General features: G+C 38.7%; 1 protein-coding gene across 5 annotated transcripts in view; it reads left to right on the top strand.

The window, feature by feature from the left end:
- ZNF521 (zinc finger protein 521) overlaps positions 1 to 15,681 on the top strand; it is a 432,628-nt gene that overhangs the window by 186,076 nt on the left and 230,871 nt on the right. The gene's annotated exons all lie outside the window — the stretch shown is intronic.

Below are 15,681 nucleotides of genomic sequence, written 5' to 3'. Positions count from 1 at the left end.
TTCTTTTTAGATTCTTTTTAGATTTTTGTTTTTATTAAATTCAATGTGCTGTTAACATGAAGAAGGCAGCTCAAACTGAGTATACATGCAGCAAGTTATTGCAAATAAAATTCATTGGGTTTTTTTTTTTTTTTTTTTAGCCTTAGGAGCAATTGTTTTAATGACAGTGGCGGAGGTAAGGTCTAAGGGGAAAAATATTTGAAGGTAAACAAGCTGAAATCTAGGGGTCTAAAATAAGCAATTTCCTGCCAAGCACTAAAATGCTATTACACATTTTAAGGTAATGCTTTTTTATTCTAATCAATTCTTATATTCATATTAAATGTTCACTTCTTGTCCAATTCACGCTTTGGTTTTACATATTTAGAAACCTAACCTATGTTCTGCTTAATCGTGCACTTTAAGAGGGTCCAGATCCTCCTGTGTGTGCCAAGCCTCCTCCCATACACAAAGAATTCTACAGTCTTGTATGAATATTAACCACCTCCAGTCCATGAGAATTCTGACATTTCTCTCACGCATGTAAAAATGTGCATTTATTTTTTGCAAGAAAATATCTTGGAACCCCCAAACATTTTTTTATTATTTTTTTTTAGAAAAAAACGGTTGTTGCAATTTTTTCTCACGATTATGGACAGTGTACTGAGCTGTATGTGTGGTGAACTGTATTTCCTGATATGTAAACAAATATGCAGGCCAATGAATTGGCTGGCCGATTAATCGATTATGAAAATAGTTGACAACTATTTTCATAATCGATTATTTGTTTCGTCCCTACTCAGGATATTTGAGCAGCAGTTTAATGGAATGCAAATTTTCAGGAAAAAATACACTTTAATGAATTTTCGTGCACAAAACACAATATAATACCCAAATTTTGGAAAAATATAAAGGATTCTTATGCAGAATAAATGGGTACACAACCTGTTACACTTCATATTTCCGTATGCCTGTGGAATGGCACAAACTACGGTACCTAAAAACCACCATAGGCAAAGCTTTAAAAGCCCTTTCGGGTTACCAGTTTAGAGTAACACAGCAGATCTAGCACTGGAATTACTGCTCTTACTGACATTCGTGACAAAACCTCACATGAATGGTGATTTTACCGTTTACATATGTGTGCTGGACTTGCGTGCGCATTTGTGCATGAACACAAGGAGATGGGGGGGACGCTTTAAATTTTTGTGTATTTTTTTTAATTGAATTTATTGCTATCACAAGGGATGGAGAAGCATCCCTTGTGATAGCATGGGCCGTGAGAGGTCATCTTTGGAGATCTAAAATCCATTATACCCCAGATCTCTCCTGATTAAACAGAGATTGGTTTGATCGGATGCTTTGCAATCCGGTAACCGCTTGTAAACGAACAAACCACAACAGAAAAGTGATAATCCTTGTTGTTTCCAGTTTCTGATATCACGCAGGGGGAGGAACAATGGAAGTTGCTGCCACTCTTCCTGGTGCATATGATGTGACTGGTCACATCAGTACCGGGCTCCCCAGTGGGGAGGAAGAGGGGGCCCTCTTCCGCCACATGTAAAAGTGATAACTCTTACATGAAATTCCATCAGCAGCTCTAAAAAATGATACCACGACCATAGCTGCAGCCATGCTAGTGACATCATTACTCTGGTCCAAGGATGCATAAATGACATCCATATGGCAGAGGGGAAAGGGTTAAGTAAAACAGAGTAGCCTGTCATTCCATTAGTACACCAGAAGAATGATCTCTCATAACTTAATGTGTATGTGCCTTGGTAGTTGGGCTGTATTGTATTTATGGGGGCATGAGCCAGATTGTTTGTCACTGGTTACCTTTGTTTACCAGCAATCTGTGTGTGAAGAGACCTACCTGCCTGTTAATGTCATAGAGCTTTTCTGCAGACATAAGCAAACCTGCTCTATAGGTATTCATTATCAATCTTGTAGCGGCATGTTGCTCTTGGGCCTTTAGCAGGGGACACTTAATGTTCTAGCACCACGTGTATTTTTGTGTGTGTGTGTTTGTATATACACTATATTGACAAAAGTATTGGGACACCTGCTTTGGGGTTCAATATTGTGTTGGCCCACCCTTTGCAGCTATAACAGCTTCCACTCTTCTGGGAAGGCTGTCCACAAGGTATAGGAGTGTGTCTATGCGAATGTTTGGATGGGGTAGAAGTGACAAACTTGACTGGCCTGTGTAGAGTCCTGACCTCAACCCAATAGAACACCTTTGGGATGAATTAGAGTGCAGACTGCGAGCCAGGCCTACTCGTCTAACATCAGTGCCTGACCTCACAAATGCGCTTCTGGAAGAATGGTGAAACATTCCCAGAAACATTGAAGCTGTTATAGCTGCAAAGGGTCTGCCAACTCAATATTGAAACCGACAGACTAAGACTGGAATGCCATTAAAGTTCATGTGCGTGTAAAGGCAGGTGTCCCAATACTTTTGACAGTATAGTGTGTGTGTTTACATATATAATTGATGTTATTAGTGAACTGCTTGGTCAAAGTGCATAGCTACCACACTTTTTGTTAGAATCTTTCTACACTTTGAAGGGCTTTCCCTATTTTGCGATATACTAGATATAGAAATATGCAGATTAGCCAACATAGGGGAAAATTCCTAATTTTTAATCTTTCTGCCTCCCTTATTAACAACTGCTGAGATAAAACTTTAGCCACGCAAGTCTCATATTATTTTGAGTGAGCCAGACTATCGCTGCAAGGGGGAGCTGTAAAGAAATTTTTTTTTTTTTTTGTGAGCCAGATTCTCAAAAGAGATACGACGGCGTATCTCCAGATACGCCGTCGTATCTCTGAGTCTGGCCGGTCGTATCTATGCGCCTGATTCTTAGAATCAGTTACGCATAGATTTCTATTAGATCCGACTGGCGTAAGTCTCTTACGCCGTCGGAATGGAACTGCATATTTACGCTGGCCGCTAGGGGCGTGTTCGCTGATTTACACGTCGAAATATGTAAATCAGCTAGATACGCAAATTCACGATCGTACGCCCGGCCGACGCAGTACAGTTACGCCGTTTACGTTAGGCTTTTCCCGGTGTAAAGTTACCCCTGCTATATGGTGGCGTAAGTGCGGCATACCAATGTTAAGTATGGCCGTCGTTCCCGCGACGAAATTTGAAAATTTTACATTGTTTGCGTAACTCGTCCGTGAATGGGGCTGGACGTAATTTACGTTCACGTCAAAACCAATACCTCCTTGCGGCGTATTAAGAGCAATGCACACTGGGAGATTTCCACGGACGGCGCATGCGCCGTTCGTGAAAAACGTCAATCACGTCGGGTCATGGTTATTTTACATAACACATGCCCCCTGTTCCAAATTTGAATTAGGCGGGCTTACGCCGGACGATTTATGCTACGCCGCCGCAACTTACAGAGCAAGTGCTTTGAGAATACAGCACTTGCCCGTCTAAGTTGCAGAGGGGTAACGTAAATCGGATACGTTACGCCCGCGCAAAGATACGCGGATCTACGAAAATCTGGCCCATTGTGCACAATTATTGGGCAAGTTCTAATTTTGAGGATTAATTTTATTATTGAACAACTATAGTGCTCTCGGTCAATTCAAAATGTTTATAAACCTCAAACCTGAATATTTAAGAAAGTAAAAGTGAGGTTTGGGCTTTCTCAGAATATCTGTGTGCACAATTATTGGGCAACTATTAGGCTGGGTTCACACACATTATTCGCACCGCATGCCTGTGCACATCACATGCAATGTCTGTACCGTGCGACTTCAGCCATACAGTTTGAAATTGCATCGCATTCAGACCAAAATGGTGCAGGACCCTTTTTTTTTTTTTTGGTCCACACTGAAATCAGATCGCATGGGTGTTCAGACCCATGTGATCCAATTCCATCTTATTACAAAGTTCACACTGCGGTCTGCAAACAGATTTGGGGGTGTCATTTTATATTGGCACCTGCTGCAGAGAGCAGTGTGAATTGCCTGCGATTCAGATGCGATGCGGGAACCCACACAGGAATCATTGTAGTTCCTGCATCACACCAGTGTGAACCGAGCCTTGGTGTGCAGAATTAATATGCAACTAAATGAAAAACAAACTTTCCCATCTCACTTCTTTTCATCTGGTAAAGTGAGAATAAACAAACAACTCTTTATGAATAAACATTTCTGACATTTAAAAAACAAAATAGGTGGCAAATCTAACCACCCTTCTTTTCAATAACAGTCTGTTTCTGTTTCTTGATTTGTTGATGATCAACTTTTTGTGCAGCAGCAGCCACAGCCTCCCAGACATTCTTAGAGAGGTGTATTGTTTTCCTATACCGTAAATCTCCCATTTAGGAAGGGCCCACTAGTAGACATGTGCACAGCAAAAAAATTCGTTTATTTCTGTTTCGTTTCTGTTCGTTTATCGTGATTCGTAACGAGTCGTAATTTCGTAAGACGTTAGTCATCGTATTCGTACTCTTTAGTATTTTCGTAACACTCTTTTTTCCGTTTCCGTTTTTTCTGTTAGTTTATTTTTCGTTGAATCGAGATTCGTATTTTCGTTATATTTTGTATTCTGCCGCGTTCGTATTTTTAAAATGATTTTATTCGTTCCTTCGTTTTTACGTTGGTTTAATTTTCGTTGTTTTGCTATTCGTATTTACATTATATTTTCCATCATGCCGCGTTCGTATTTTCGTTGCTTTATGATCATTCGTATTTTCGTGTCTAATTTCCTCTGATTGTAAAAACTTACTTTTGTAGATTTTATTGCTTTCGTAATTCTGTTAGAATACATTTTATGTTTATTCAACACACTACTCGTCGTAATTTTGTAATTTGTACTTTACTGTGATTGACTTGACTGTCTTAGTTAGCACACACACCCTGTCTAGAATGAAGTCTGACATAGAAGAAAACTAAAATATGTCAGATATTACAAATACAAATCTAGAAATTAGATGCACTGCAGTCTAACACAGAAAGACACAAGGAGCCAGGAGGTAATGAGAAAGAAGCTCATTGGGGGAAGGAACAAACCTCTTCAGAGGAAAGGGACAGCGCTCAGTGGCTATTGGTCAATGTCCAGAAATATTTCAGTACTAACGAAAGCTAATTTACATTATTTCGTATTTTCGTTGTTTTCATTTCAGTTTTCCGAAGATTCGTAATTTATTTTTCGTTAGTTTAGATTTTCCTTTTTTATTCTTTGTTCGGCATTTCGGTTGTTTTCTTTTCGGTCTTCGAATATTAGTAAGTTTGCATTTTCGTTCATTTTATTTTTCGTAATTATTATTTTTTTTGGGTTCGGTATTTTCGTTATTTCTATGTTTTCGTTTCTTTCATCTTTCGTATCTTTGTTGTTTTTCATATTCGTTATTTTGAAAATATCGTTATTCGTTATTAATTGCGCTAAACCATTCGTTCATTCGTATGTTAACGAATCAAATAAAATATTCGTAACTTAAAAAATTGCACATGCCTATCCACTAGTTCTCAATAGGGTTTAGATCAAGTAAGAGAGCCATGTCATTAGTCTTTTATCTTTAAGGCCTATACTGGCTAGCCATGCAGTGGAGTACTTTGATGCATGCAAAGAAGCATTATCCTGCATAATTATCATGGTCTTTTTGAAAGATGCAAACTTTTTTCTGTACCACTGCTTGAAGAAAGTGTTTTCTAAAAACTGGCAGTAGGTTTGGGAGTTGATTTTGAGTCCATTTTCAACCTGAAAAGGTCCAACTAGCCTCATCTGTAATAATACCAGCCCTCCACCTCCACCTTGCTGGCACCTGAGTCAGAGCTCTGTGCCCCTTACTGATCAAGCCACAGGCCCATCCAGCTGGTTCTTCAAGAGCCACGCTCATCTCACCAGTCCATAAAATCATTGAAAAATCTGTCTTCAGGTATTTCTTGACCCAGTCTTGAAGTTTCAGCTTAAGTGCAGAGGTGGTCGGGTTTCAGTCTTCCTCATCTTGGCCATGTCTCTGAGCACTGAACACCTTGTACTTCTGGCACTCCAGGTAGGTTACAGTTCTGGAATATGACGGCACAGGAAGATAATGGGTTCCTGGTAGCTTTACAGTTTAATTTTCATCCTTTTTTTAATCAACGGGTTTCTTGCGACCCTGTTGACTATTTGAAACAAAACATTTTGTTCTGTGATCACGCCCCAATTTCAAGAGTGCTGCATCCCTCTGAAATACTTTTTTTGACTTTTTGACCCATTTTTCCTGAGGAAAGGCTGCCTAATAATTATGCACACCTTGATATAGGGTGTTTATCTTTTTAGGCCACACCCTCCCTCATAACACAAATACAAATCACCTGATATGCTTAAATCCAGTAAGCATTCAGGTTTATACAGCTTGGAGTTGGACAATATGCATACAAAATATGATTTTGGTCAAAATATTCACTTGCCTAATAATTGTGCACACAGTGCAATTATTAAGTATAGCTGCCTCCAGGTACAATGTTTTTTAAAATATTAAAGGAGTTCTATGGTCACAGCATACTTTAAGTTTTAAACATCACCATTGTAATAGCAATACAAACACATGTTATGTTTGACAATCTGACAAGCTTACTTGAGAAATCTCTTTGTTGTGCTTGCTGCCATCTTCTGGCCATCTTTCCATAATATCCTGGATTCCCTGCATGCTTTGCATCTTCTTCTCTGCTGTTTACTTTCAGCTTCTAAGGACGACATATCCCATGGTACCTTACTACCTGCAAGCAGTGATTCCTGTACTTCCTCTGCCTTCTGAAACTCCTCCTCCTCCTCCTCCTCCTCCTCATCACCTCAGCAGTTCAGAAGGCAGGCTCTTTGAATTCTGTGACACATCAGTGCCTACTCACAGGACAGAGTGAATATGTGTTATAGAACGAATGGAATTAAATATTTGGGGATCATCATAAATACATTTGCAAACTTCAAGATCGTTTAACCACTTTTCACCCGTGCTATAGCCGAATGCCGCGCTCTTCGACTGTTGAGACTTCCGACCGGCTGATTACAGAACAGGGTTAAGGGCCAATCACAGGCAGGCTCTTTGCCACGTGATCAGCTGTCAGACAATAATGGTTGATCAAGGAAGTAGACAAGCTGGCTATTGGCTTTTTTTTCTCCTCAAGATCACTGTGAGGAGAGAAACAGAAAGCTGTTAATCAGCTTCTGTTACAGGAACATTGGTCCCTGCCTCAGTGCCTGCCAGTGAAGCTAAATCAGTGCCACTTATTAGTGCCTCACCATCAGTGTCACCTGTCAGTGCTGCCTATCAGTGCCACCTATCAGAGCTCATTAGTGCCACTTATCAGTGCCCATCAGTGTAGCTTCATCAGTGCCGCCTCATCAGTGCCCATTGGTGCATATCGGTGAAGGAAAAAAATAGTTTGCAACATTTTATAAAAAAATGTTTGGTTTATTTAGCAAAAAAAAAAAAACAGTAGTAATTAAATGCCACTAAAAGAAAGCACTATATGTGTGAAAAAAAATATTCTAATTTGTTTTTCTTTTTTGAGTACAGTGTTGTATTACCAGGCAACTGTCATTCAAAATGTGATAGGGCTGGAAGCTACAAATTGGTCTGGGCAGGAAGGAGATGTTAGTGCCCAGTAGGCAAATGGTTAAAAGGAATAGGCTAAAAATAATTGAAATGCAATGTGGAAATATTTGATTTAACATTTTTGACCATAAATACATCTTAACACCTAATAATATTTAATTTTTACTGATCTTTAACCATACACATGTTAAAATAAAAACACAATGCCTCTACATTTCTTTTAACTGGAGATATTTTAGTGAACTAGAAAATGGCTCCTATATTTACAACTATTTATGTCATGGCCCACAAACTGAGACACGGTTTAAATGTATATTACTCCCTCTTATCGCCATAAGACAGAAAGTTCCAGCATTAAACCCCCGAGATTTATCTGGGGAAAGAGGGTAATCTTTCAAATTGATTGTCGTAATGCATTAACAATGTAGTAATGCGCATTGTGAATTTCCATTGTCATTGAAGTTGTAGAATTGTGCATACTACTGCACTGTGTGCCATAAGTTAGAGCCTGTTTATGTTAATAGATTAAAGTTCAAATCATTTAAAAGAAAATAGCTGGTACTAGGTGCCTTGCACTGATAAGGGTCCCACTGCAAACCATCTAAACCCCTGTCACATAATTAATTAAAAGCTAGGGTGGAGTTGAAAAGTGCATCTTTAAACAATGACTTGTATTTACCCAGCTCTTATTATTTCAGTCCAGTAAACAATCTCGTAACGGACAAATCTCTTTCTTACCGTGAAAGGGTTACAGACCCCACAATTCAGCACACACGGTCAGTAGGGAGCTGATGGTTGTTGTGTGCCTTTGCTTCACTGGACTTTGCTTTGATGAGGCATGACCTGAAGAAGATAAAGGGCTTAATTTATTATTTTGTAATTTTCAGTACCACATAAAATGAAGAGTCTGAACGGGAGTAAATTGGAAGCAGCATTGTGCCTGGGGAGTCTCTGCATCACTATGCTTGCTTAGAGGAGAGCGTAAAATCACCACTTACATGTACTACAGTTATAAATATTACATATAGCATATTGCAATAGACATTGCAACAAGATGAAATTCACACAGATACACAGATCATTTTCTTTGACAACTTAATCTTGTGGAGAGCGCTGCAGATTCTATCGCAATAAAAAAAGGAAGCAACATCCACGTTTGACATTTAAAGGGACACATAGTCATCACTTTCCTAGTTTAATTTTACCACAGCATAGTAAAGGTCACATCCTCTGTGAAATATGGGAATTTCATTGATGTTCATTTTTTTCCTATGGTATATCGGTGGAATATGAAAATAATATCAACCGTGTTTTCATAGCTGTTTTTCTTTTAAGTTCTCTGTCACTGCAGGTCAGTCTGGTTGGGCCTCAGGTGGTTTCGCTCCCGATGTCAAGCCTTAGCTCACCATAACCCACGCACTTTGGTGTTCTTCCTGAGCCGCGTAGCAAAGTATTGGTAGTTTTAATTAAGCCCTTGAAGATTCACTGTACATTTCTACCATATACAATTTTTGTTCAAAATTGATCTGGGCCCTCACCTCAGAAATCCTATTTTTCAGAGGGATTACATCTTATTGAAAATTCAGGAAAGACGATATTTCCCTGTAGATGGTTCAATATCAAGTGTTGATAGTATTCTACATTCCAAGTAATTGAGGGGAGGAGAAAAGCTGTTCACTAAATTGATGATTTCAGGATTGCTGGTAGCAGGGCAAGTTAAGCCTGTAGTCGCATGTGTCTATAGATCTCCTTTGTAGCTCGCTGAGGTGTATTAATAGGTCTGCAGGAGAAAAAATATATTGTACTGCAAATGGTTTCTGCTGTAGGCTGTCTGTGTTAAGATATTTAAGAAAACATGGCCTTTTACATTTCAGTGACTCCGGTAAATATATTATGCAACGACAGATGTAGTTGTATATGACCAGAACAAAATCATTTGAATTATCTTGTTCTAAACGGTCCTGGATTTAGACCTTTGGGGGGGGGGGGGCACTACAGGGCAAGACATGTAAGGAAAGAAGAAGGTCCTTTACTCTCTGCTAATTTTGTCTCTGTCTTCTAGCTGAATTCTGATCTAGGGCCAAGCCTGTCCCAAATTCAGCCAATCTCGTGATTTCACGTTAATCTTGCTAACAACCTTTTACCCCATTCAAGATTGTAGAGTGTTGGATTCGCCCCATGAACCATTCGGGGTCAAGCGGGGGAGTGAGCTTCTATCTCCAATGCTAATAAATCAATGCTGGTCATTAACTTCACTCCCACACATTGGGTCTGGGCTGTTGCCTGGCACTTTCCAACATTTTTCAAACAAGGCAATAAATTCCATGACACAGTAATGTTAAAACGGGCATAGTCAAATAATTTGAGAAGTTGAAATGTAAAACCTCTACCAGAATCCCTAATCCCTTTCTTCTTCGCATCTGAAGTAAGCTTAACTGTGCCATATCTTGACATCCACTAACACTTTGTTATTTTTTTAAAATAATTAAACTAATTTAATGAGCATTACATATTTTTCTAAAAGAAAGTATGGGGCACTGTCTAGTGGGGGGCCTGGGGAAATTTTTGCCCCCTTATAAATACAGCACTGGTTGTAAAAGCATATTTTCAGTAAGTCTTACATTTAAAATCATTGTCCCCATTTAAAAAAATACATGAGAATGGATGTAGAGAAAACATAAAGGAACGTATGATGATAAAAATGCAGGAAAGCTGACTAGCTGTTTTAAAGGTGCAAGCTAAGCAGCTGTCTTCTTGTTGCTGGATTCTTGATGAAAAAGCTTGACAGAGAGGTGCATTTCTAATCAGTATACTACAGCTGCCATCAACTTGATGTGGCCATGAATAAATGGGTCAAGAATTTGTTTGGCTGCATAGATACTTGGCTACAGATAAGGTAGACTAAATGGAAAGGGCAAGTGATAAGGCCCTCAAACACTATTCTTTGGGCATGCTGTGGGTCCACATCACCACCAGGATCTTAAAAGATGAATAAACAAGGTTAATTGCTAACATTAATTAAAATTTAAAAAGTCACCTTATTTAAAGGAACAACACTGTTTACTGTAACTGCCTATAAAATGTTAGATGGAGCTTGGCTTCAGTTTGTTAGTGTATTTAAATCTGCTCGTCCATCTAACACTAACCTCCACCCAGACCGACAGTGCTGTTGTCCAAGGGTGCATCTGCGCTACTTGATGCAGAATGGAGATATTCTAATACAGGAAGTGTACTACTGGCCAGATGACCAGATAAGAACAGAGCGAAAAAAAACACGAATGCAGCACCACATTTAAAAAAAAAACTTTAAGGTATGCGGCTTACCCAAAGTGGCATAGTATCACAAACTTCGACCCATCACGGCAAATGATAGGCTTTAACAGTAATCCTTAATTAGAAGTAAATAAATAAAAATTATAACATAACAGTCAAGGTTTCAATACAGTGTCATAGTAATTCAGAAAAGCGCCACATTGTTAGTTGTGTATGGTTCAGGAAAGGGCTTGATCCTTGAGTACATTTTCCCTTAATGTCAGTGCAGTAAGTGATGGAAGCTCTCCCAATTGGGGTCTTTTTTTTTTTTTTTTTTTTACATAGTTGAACAAAACATACAAGTCATGTCCTCCATGTGGAATTCTTGAGGTAACACCTAAAGAGGAGGCATGTCTGTGTGAGTTTGTAAAACAATCGGACTTTACACCTAATGTTGGCTTGCAATATAGAGAGCATGCAATATATTAGCAGGTGTAAATAGGAGAAAGAAAGTAGGAGAGAGGGAAAGGGGGAGAAGAGGTGATTTGTGGGGGTTGTGGTTCTACTCTAAATAGGGTTGACAATGGAGGGTTAGTGATGACTTCATGGAGACTTCACATAGATCCCCCAATAATGAATGTTGTGGAATTGTTGATATTATTTGAGAGATACTGAATCAGTGTTTGCACAAAGGGACATGGCCACTAAATGTGCTGATATATATATAACATGTATGTGGGTTGGAACAAGGTACCAAAGAAATTGGTTGTTGTTTGTCTCAAGGTCATACACATTGCTACAGTAAGAAATGGTGGTTTGCTAAACTTGGTTCCAGTCTTCCGGTTCAATAGCTGCTAGGTTTTCTGCCACTTTATTCTGTAAGTGGGTGGGATAAGGGAGTGTGTAGTAAGTAGTGTTACTATAAAGCAAAGAGATCAAACCTTGGGAGTGTGTGTCATTCAGACATTTAGAGTCACTGCTTATCTGAAGTATTCTTTGTTGTAAAGAGAGGAACAGTATGACATGTGAACTGCGGTATAGCTTATGGACACAATTATGATCTCACTATAATAACTGATTAAAGATCCTAGAAGATTTCAGTATCTGAAGACGTTATAAAGAGGAGGATAATTTAGTTGAGGTTACCTTACCCAAAAATGTCATGTTATTCAACATTGTAATGAGTGTGTGTGATAACTGGATTGGGCAGTTTGGGTCTAGCTGGAAATAAAAACCAAAGCAGGTTATCAATATCTAGATTTGAGCCCTACCCAGAGAGATATCTCCATATACAGTTGTGCTTATAAGCCCTGGCAGAATTAGATTTCTTCTCTAAAAAAATGGCGAATATGAATGATCACACAAAAACTTTTCTCTTACTCTTGGTTAGTGTTTGGCTGAAGTCATTTCTTATCAATCAACTGTGTTTACTCTTTTTAAATCATAATGACAACATAAACTACCCAAATGACCCTGATCAAAAGTTTACATGTCCCAGTTCTTAATACTATGTATTGTTCCCTTTAACATCAACGATAGCTTGAAGTCGTCTGTTGTATTTGTGGATGAGGTTCTTTATCAGATGGTAAAGCTGCCCATTCCTCTTGGCAAAAAGCCTCCAGTTCCTGTCAATTCTTGGCCTGTCTTGCATGAACTGCACATTTGAGATCAATGATATTAAGGTCAGTAGACTGAGATGGCCACTCCAGAACCTTCACTTTTATTCTGCTGTTGCCAATGACCGGTCGACTCGGCCTTGTGTTTTGGATCCTTGTCATGTTGAAATGTCCAAGTACGTCCCATGCGCAGCTTCCTGGCTGATGAATGCAAATGTTCCTGCAGTATTTTTTGATAACTTACTGCATTCATCTTGCTAGAAATTTTGACCAAATTTCCTGTGCCTTTGTAGCTCACACATCCCCAAATCATCAGTGATCCACCGCCATGTTTTACAGTAGGAATGGTGTACCTTTCATTATAGGCCTTGTTGACTCCTCTCCAAATGTAGTGTTTATGGTTGTAGTCAAAAAGCTACATTTTGGTCTCATCACTCCAAATTACTTTGTGGCAGAAGGGTTGAGGTTTGTCTCTGTGCTGTTTGGCATAATTTAAGCGGGATACTTTGTGAAATTTGCATAGTAATGGCTTTCTTTTGGCGACTCGACAATGCAGCCCATCTTTCTTCAAGTGCCTCCTTATTGTGTATCTTGAAACAGTCACACCACGTGTTTTCAGAGAGTCCTGTATTTCATTTGAAGTTAGTTGTGGGTTTTTCCTTGCATCTCGAACAATTTTCCTGGCAGTTGACTGAAATATTAGTTGGTCTGCCTGACTGTGGTTTGGTTTCAACAGAACCCCTCACTTTCCACTTCTTGATTCGTTTTAACACTGCTGATTGGCATTCTCAATGCCTTGGATATGTTTTTACATCCCTTTCCTTTTTTATACAGTTCAATTACCTTTTCCTGCAGATCCTTTGACAATTATTTGGCTTTCCCCATGACTCAGAATCCAGAAACCTCAGTGCAGCAATGGATGAAAAATGAAAGGGTCTGTCTGGAGTCTAGAAACTCATTGACCTTTTTATATACACACACACACACACACACACACACTAATTACAAGCAAACAGATCACAGGTGAGGATGGTTACCTTTTTAATAGCCATTCCAACCCCTTTGTGTCAACTTGTGTGTATGTCATCAGGCCAAAATCACCAGGGTATACAAGAGTAAACACAGTTGATTGATTAATAAATGGCTTCAGCCAAACACTAACCATGAGTGAAAGAAACGTTTTTGTGTTATTCGTATTCTCTAAAAAATGGCCAAGAAATCATAAATTCTTCCAGGGTATGTAAACTTATGAGCACAACTGTTGGTCTGATATGTGATGTGTGCCAACTGAGGGATCAGATAGTATTTGGTTATGTTTGGGTATGTTGAGGTAGTCCTGTCTTTAGTTGCCCCAAAGCAAATTTTTTTTTTTTATTTCTGTGTTCTAGTTTTTAACACTTAAAGTAAAATGTAGATTTTGGGTAAAGTGGGATAGGGTCGAAATCTCTGACAATAATTTTATAGCGATCTGTGCCTTGCAACCTGGTAACAACGGCTTCTTTCCCTAATTATCCCAATGAGATTAGTGACACAAAAAAATGTGGTAAAATGTACCTGTTCCCCCTCCCCTTTACCAAAATAAATAAATAAAACACTTCTGCAGTGTTGAACTTTAAGCATTTCTTTAACCAGGCCTTTGTAAACTGCAGTAAATACCGTACATTATAAGCAAAGGTTTGGTCTAAGGTAGGTAGATCTATACCGTGTCTGTGTGCGTGGGTGTGTGTATATGTGTGTGTGGGTGCGTGGGTGTGTGTATATGTGTGTGTGGGTGTGTATATGTGTGTGTGTGTATATGTGTGTGTGGGTGTGTGTATATGTGTGTGTGTGTGTGTGTGTGTATGTATGTATGTGTATATATATTTGTATGTGTGTGTGTATATATATATGTGTATGTGTGTATATATATATATTTGTGTGTGGGTGTCTGTATGTATGTATGTGTATGTGTGTATATATATTTGTATGTGTGTGTGTATATATATATGTATATGTGTATATATATTTGTGTGTGTGTATGTGTGTGTGTGTGTGTATATATACACATATATATATATATATATATATATATATATATATATATATATATATATATATATATATATATAATCTCTTTTGTTTGTGCTGTATAAGTACTGAAATTAAATTATTATCTGTAAAATATGTTCACAATCTAGGCAAATTAGTGGAGTAAAATGTAGATTTGGTTCCAATAAATCAACTATTTTCCAATGGAACCACTTAAACATTACTCCACAAATCTAAGGGGACTGAGATTGCATTACTTCATCAGAAATGTATTTTCGATTAGTTACAAAGAGTTCTACTATATTTTATTAGGCAGTTAAACAAGATAACCAGTTGATGTAAAATTGGCTTTCTTACTCCCCCAGAAAACATAATCTGCTCTCTATTGTAGGTTGGAAAAGTTTATATATAAAACCTACATTTACATTCTAAACCTTACTATGAGTTTGTGGATGATGATCTTGATTTCCAGCTGTTTTTAAAATCGTTTGTAGTATTTCCATATTGAGAAACAAATACTACTATAATTTGATATGCAACATTGTACAGCCAAAAGTTTAAAGCTGAACTCCAACCTTTCCTTCCAGCTTGCACGGTTGTATGGGCTCCTCTCCTCTATAGATATTGCTTAATTTGATTTCACTGCACACTGTGAGCTGCTTAAAGTTTGAATTTGAATTTTCAGCAAGTCGAATAGAGACAGCCTTATTTCTTGGCTGTGAGTGTCCAGCATCATCTAGTCCTTTTTTCCTATGGTCCTTTAATTACATTTCAGTTCTTTTATTTATGAAGAATAAACATCGAAGTGGGCATTGCCTTGGGCAGTCTGTACACAAATGTAGCACAGTGGCTAAGTGACAAGCGTTTCCGCCTAGCAGCACTAGGGTCATCTGTTAGAATCCCAACCACGGGACTATCTGCCTTGAATTTGCATGCTCTCCTTTTGCCTGTGTGAGTTTCCTCTCTCACTCCAAAAGACATGCTGGTAGGTTAGTTGAATTCTGTCTAACTTGGCTCTGGTATGTATATGTATAAATGTTTGTTGGGGACTTTAGAATGTAAGTTCCTTGAGGGCAGGAGGGACTGATGTGAATGTACAATATTTATGTAAAGTGCTGTATGCAGTTGTCATAGTGGCATGAACGTTTAATGTGATGCGGCTGCTGAGTTCAAGTGTGGTGACGTGCATTGTGGGGTCCAGAAGGAGGCTAGCAGTCCTTCCTGTACTGCTAGGGGGCACT

This window comes from Rana temporaria, chromosome 5 (genome assembly GCF_905171775.1).
Source record: "Rana temporaria chromosome 5, aRanTem1.1, whole genome shotgun sequence".
NCBI classification, from domain to species: Eukaryota; Metazoa; Chordata; class Amphibia; order Anura; family Ranidae; genus Rana; species Rana temporaria.
The sequence above is the reverse complement of the archived record's forward strand: the minus strand, read 5'-3'. Positions and strand labels throughout refer to the sequence as shown.